The sequence below is a fragment of the Nipponia nippon genome, unplaced genomic scaffold, assembly GCF_047370975.1.
Source record: "Nipponia nippon isolate SJK-2023a ecotype South Korea unplaced genomic scaffold, ASM4737097v1 scaffold_11, whole genome shotgun sequence".
NCBI classification, from domain to species: Eukaryota; Metazoa; Chordata; class Aves; order Pelecaniformes; family Threskiornithidae; genus Nipponia; species Nipponia nippon.
In genome coordinates, this window is record NW_028262302.1 from 9,985,588 (window position 1) to 9,991,587 (window position 6,000).

Below are 6,000 nucleotides of genomic sequence, written 5' to 3' on the forward strand. Positions count from 1 at the left end.
AAAGACAGTGACTTCATTAATGCGGTTTGACCCACTAATGAAAACCTGTATCTATTATTCAGCGTTGTTGTCATAAGGAAGGTTTGGTGCAAGTATGAGATCTGCCCCTCTGGAATAACTTGTTCTAAATGTAGCCTAAAATTCCTGTTCTGAAATAGATCATAAGTAAAAGAATTCACATTTTATTAAAAGCAGTTTTCAGAAGAGAGGAACAAAGTTATTTTCCTGTTCATTTCAAATGAAGTACATGAATTGTAATGCATATTTTACTATGCATGAAGAGAGAGCAGCATATTGGGAAACTATTATCAGTGGTTAAACTGTATCTATAGCGCCATGTAAACATTTTTAGAAAAAAATACCACCTACAGAAGGTACTATTTCTTATTCAGGAACATAAATAAGCACCAGAGGTTACTTAAACATAATTAAAGATGAATAAAAATGGGACACAATTATAAATTTATTCTTCAAGCAAATTTGAGCTAATATTTTGGCATGGCTTTATAAGAGGAAACTCAAGCACTTTCACTGACTTCTTTCTTAATATAGCATAGATAAGCCCATGGAAAAGTCTGTTGCCTTCCACTAATTGCAGAGGGAAGTTATATTACTAGACTCAGAATAGGTACCTTACTTCTAGATAGCAAAAATTAAAAAAAGTGAATCCCACTTTCACCTACCTCATGTTCTAAAAGCCTATAACAAATTTGGAATTTCCTCCACTGTCGCTCAAAGTAAAACTTGCTGGGAAGAGAAAACAAGGAATGAGAAACTGTTTACACTTCCTTGAGAAGAGTAAAGTCTGTAAAACTTCATCTGCATTACAAAACCCTAACTAGTTTATGGACTGAAAGGCTAGGTTTGGTTGCATAGCAGTAAGTTTATAGAACTTGAAGTGTGAGTTGAAGAGCCTGTTATCTAGACCTTTTTATCAGATTAAGCTGTATTCTTATCTTTATGGAATGGCATTTCATTGTGCTATAGTTGGAGAATTAGCATCACATTTAAAGGTATTGAATGATTTTTCTTCAATAGAAAATAAATACGTCATCCTTACATTAAAATTTTGCCAGCTTGGTTCTTAAACAGTAGTGAATAGAAGTAGAAACCATCATTATACTGTTGTCACTATAGAACCTAAAAGGTTCACTCAGGAGAATGAGGACCACAATAAGAAAGCCTTGTAGAGGGGTGGATATGGTCATGATGTTCATTGAGGTGCTCCACATGGATGCTATTTCATTACATGACTCAGAGTGGTGTATTATCCTGGGCAGTATTAAAACCGCCTACTGTCCTCTGTCCTCTGATCTAATATACGTAATTTCTACAAAAAAAAAACAGACAAAGAGAATAAAAGTAAATATTTTTGTGCAGAAATCAGAAAGTGAGCAAAAACTACTGAAAATACAGGTTCAGAGGCATTGTCAGTGTGTTGGAGGTATAGGATCTCTTTTAAGGAAAAGGTGACTTAAGTACAGTACTAAGAAAAATGAGATAAAATAAAATATGCATCATCATGATTTCATGACTAAATAAAACTTGAAAGCTTATAATCTGTGAATGACAGAAGCCTGTATATAATATTCCTGATCACTGAATGGCTATGATTTATCAGTGTTATGCAGTCATGGGAAAGGAATGAGTCTCTTCAGCCTGTGTTACCCACCCCCAGCTTTGATGTCTCTGGGAACATCCTCACTAAATATGGTGGTGATATTACCCTCTATTAACAGAATCCTCTTTTCTTTCTCTTGCTACTTAAGTGAAAAAGGATTTAAATGTAGTGATGAAGGGAGGTGTGTTTTTCCCCCCTGGTTTATTATGGAGAAATTCTGTCCAGTGTAAAGGAACAGTATTTAACATGACACCTCTAACAAACTAAGAGAGGAAAATTACATTAATAAAAATTACAGTAATTTGCACAGTGGGCAGTGGAGGGGGAGAAATAACACAAAACCTGTTCTTTTCTGGCAGATTTTTCTCTTGTCTGTAATTTCATGAATATATGGGGTTACTAAATAGGTGAGGATAAAGACAATGATTTAACAGGTTCCACTGATCTTTGACATGTTTTGTCTGAATGTGCACTGTCAATCCCATTTCAGGGAATCTTGGTCTGCTCATGTATAGAGAAGCTTTCTGTAACAGTATTTGGCAGAGACAATGAGAAGGTTCCAAACACAAATAAAAATTAATTGTTTTGCCCCTGTTAATACAGTCATTTGGTAAAGTAATAATTATGATGCATAGCATGACAAGATCATTAAATCACCTTTATAATACTGCCCTGAGAATAAGAATTAATAATGCATATTATTTTGATGAGTATACTGAAGCACCTATGTATTTCTTACACAGCATACTTGAGAAAGTCATGTTAGATCTCTAAGTACTGTGATTTAATCATTCAATTGTTCTCCCACATTTATCTAGGGAATTCCCAGAATGACGTTACAGAGGGAGCACTGTAATCCTTCGTGTACTTTAAAGAGTCCTAATGATATTTTTATATGTTCATGCACTAGTTCAACATAAGTGGGGATTTCCTGTTGTCAAACATCTATTCTTTACTTTTGGTATCTTTAGTTATCTCAGTGACTCTGAGGCATATATTTTGTCTGCAGTGAGCTAGAATCAGCAATTTGTTTAAGACAGTTGGCATCAAAGATAGATTCACATGGCTTTGAAAATATTTTTTTTTTTCCAGAATAGTAAGCTGAATTAAAGGTTAAGGTCTGGGAAGATGGATTTGGAACACAGCTAGTTTGACAAAATTTTTTGGTTTTGGACCCTAACAAATTTTTAGTTAAAAAAGTCTTCAATCAGCTTTATTTCTTTTCTTGATAGTTTACAAATATATCTAGTCTGAATACATTGTTACCTACATATTTAGGTCAATTTTTGATCACTTTTTTTTTTTTTCACTGAAGTGCTCCATTTTGCTTTGCAACCAACTCTGAGTTAAAACAACTCAGCTGAGTTGAATGCATACATGGTCATCATTCCAGTGACCTTACTGACTTTGATGATTTTACAGTGGAGTTAACTAGTTCTTCAGATTTCCTTTAGTGTTCATATTTTCAGCTCTTAAAAGAAAATATAGTTTAGTCAGATTGCATGTGGTTTATCCCATGGTTATCCCACCACAAAGAAGCTTAATAAACAACATTAGTTTCTCAGGCAAGTTTCAGATGTATATTTTTATAAGTAGACAGTACCGAAATGCAATGTTTTGTACAGAAAGAACAGGTGGACCAGTAGTTTAATATGGGAAAATAATTCTGTTGTCTAACAGTTTGCCTTAAGCTTCAAAAGTTTATTTTTATCTATTCATATTTAAATATTTGAAAGCACTTAAGTCTTTTAAAATATTAGATATTTAAAATATGTAGAACTTAATAGCATTTTATTGGACATGTTGCTAAGATTTCAGGTCCAAATGCTTTTCATTATTTGGAGTCTAGAAAAAGAAAATAAAATACTAAATCACAGGATACAAATAAAATTAAAGATCCAACAAAAATAGACAAAAGCAAGAGCACCCAGAGGTAAAGTTAAAATTCTAGTTTTCTCTGGTTTTGTTTGACTGGTTGCCAAGTCTCATTTGGGAATTCTTTTGAAGTCTCTCAGCATTGCATTTAAAACCTTCACAATATACTTCCTTTAGACATGTGAAATCTTTCTTAGTGTCTTAAAATCTCACTCATGTAAATAATTAGAGTTGAAGATCCCTGAAGGCATCTGAAATGTTGTGATACCTTTGCCTGGGAAAGACTCTGGAAGGGATAATAATGACTTAAATGTAAACAGTGTTTTCCATATAGGAAGATCCTTAAGTGACAGAATAGCATAGCAAAACTGTACAGTCATTCAGAACAGAAACTGAAGAATGAATTTGTTTTGAAGACTTCTGAACTCACCCCTCTCATACCTTCAATCCAGATTCCCCATTTTTTGAAATTCTACATGTACCTCTGGGCATTTCTGTACTACAAAATGCAGGCTAGACATCATTCAAGTAGTTCTGAAAGAACTGTTAATGCTTGCTAGGCAGTGTAGCATCAGGCAAAATTACAATAGGTGTAAGCGGCTGATTCTTTAAGCAGCACTAATTAGTACCACACCGAGAGCATTATATAACTCTTAATTTAGGCATTAACCTGTTTGGCTCTGAGAAGTTTTTACCATGCTGCTTGGCTTATTCTGAAATGGCTAATATGTTTCCAAATGAGTTAAAAAAAAAAAATTAACTGTGGCTTTATATTTGAAGCAGGTGTAACTCCATTGGAAATAGCTGCTCCAGCATCTTTTTACTCATTCTAGATTGTTTTGTGAAGTAATTTATACTTTGCTGTAGGCAGGCAGAAGACTGTATGGAAAGGCTAATTAACTTTTTAAATCAATGTGCAAATTCCCTGTGTACATAGAAAGTACAAAGTCAGAGTCAATGTAATAAGTTTTTTAGCAAGAAATTTCTGGAAAAATAATAGATAATGGAAAAAGGATTCATTTTACCTAGCATTACCTATCAAATTTAAATATCTCATCTAAGTTATTTTGCTTAGTCACAGTCCTTTATAATCACTGGAGAGACATAAACACCTAAGTCGTAACATGAGTTTTTATCTGCCCATACCTGGGTTTTTAGGGAATTTAGTAAGCTGCTTTAAGCAAAATGCCTAACTTTTAGATGGCTAATGTTAGTGTGTAATGAGTTCCAGCTGTTAAGTGTTTTGGCTGACATTTTAATGATAACTGGCTGGTAATTGCAGATTTAGATGTTTTAGATTAAGTGTAGCTAACTGTTTTTTAGATGTAGCACTTTCAATATATGATGAAAGTTTGTGACCAGTTTGGGGGAAATCTTAAAATAGATTGGCTTAAAATAAAGGTAACAGAGAAAGTGACTCCAAATTTATGCTGCTTACAGGAGAAAAGAATGAACATCTTGCCTGAATATTATATCTAGATGAAAATTTTCTGTTGTTAATCAGGAAAATATAGTCTTTAAAACTAGAAAAAGATAAGAACATTCTGATTTATCTGGAACGTTATAAATGCTATATCAATGGCTGAAAACATTGAAATAAGGATTTTTGTTTCTCATTGACTGTTTGAACTGATTGACTTGTGTCTGGTTTAAGTTTTAGATGAAAATTTGAATGATTTATGACATTTTCAGTAATTTCCTGTTCTTTAAGATTATTCAGTAGAGCTGGAGAATTTGTTTGATGTATTCATGAAACACTCCCAGTGATGTGTCTTTTATCCCTAAGAGAAAAAACAACCCTGACAGAAAATTATCTTCCAGAGCACCTTATCTTACTTAAGAGTCCTGGTCATATCATTTGGATTTCTACCTGTTACTGAAGTTCATTTGTGGGCTATAACATGTCAATGTTTTAACTATAACTGTTAACTATAGTAGGTTTTCATAAATGGTAGACATTTTATTTGATAATCACTATCTAAAAATCTCCTTTTTTATGTGCTATACCACAGCTGAAAAAGCTGAGCAGCAGATTGTTGATCTGCTATTCTTTTTCTTTTTGCTTAGTTTGCCACATGAAATCGATTTGGGGCAGTATTTTCTTGGACAGCCACTGTGCTAGTACATAAGATACAGAGATAATAAATTGACTAGAGAGATTAATCTAGGCCATAAATTTTGCCTAATTTAGCAAAGAAATTGAGAAAACTGGACTTCTATTCACAATGAATACTACACTAAATCAACATAGCAATGAAAAAGCTGGTCAGATGAAAATTATTTTTTCATTGGAAGCACCGTTATCTTTAGATTTACCATCCGATGCATGTTTTCCTTTATGTGATTGTTCTTAATAAACACCATCAAAATAGTGATAGTGCAACTCAAAACTATAAAAAATACAAGTAGTTTCATGGTTCACAAATTCAGAACTTGGGTATCTTGCACAGATTTGTGAATAAACTTTAACATGTACTAACAATATTGTTTTGATGACAAGCAAT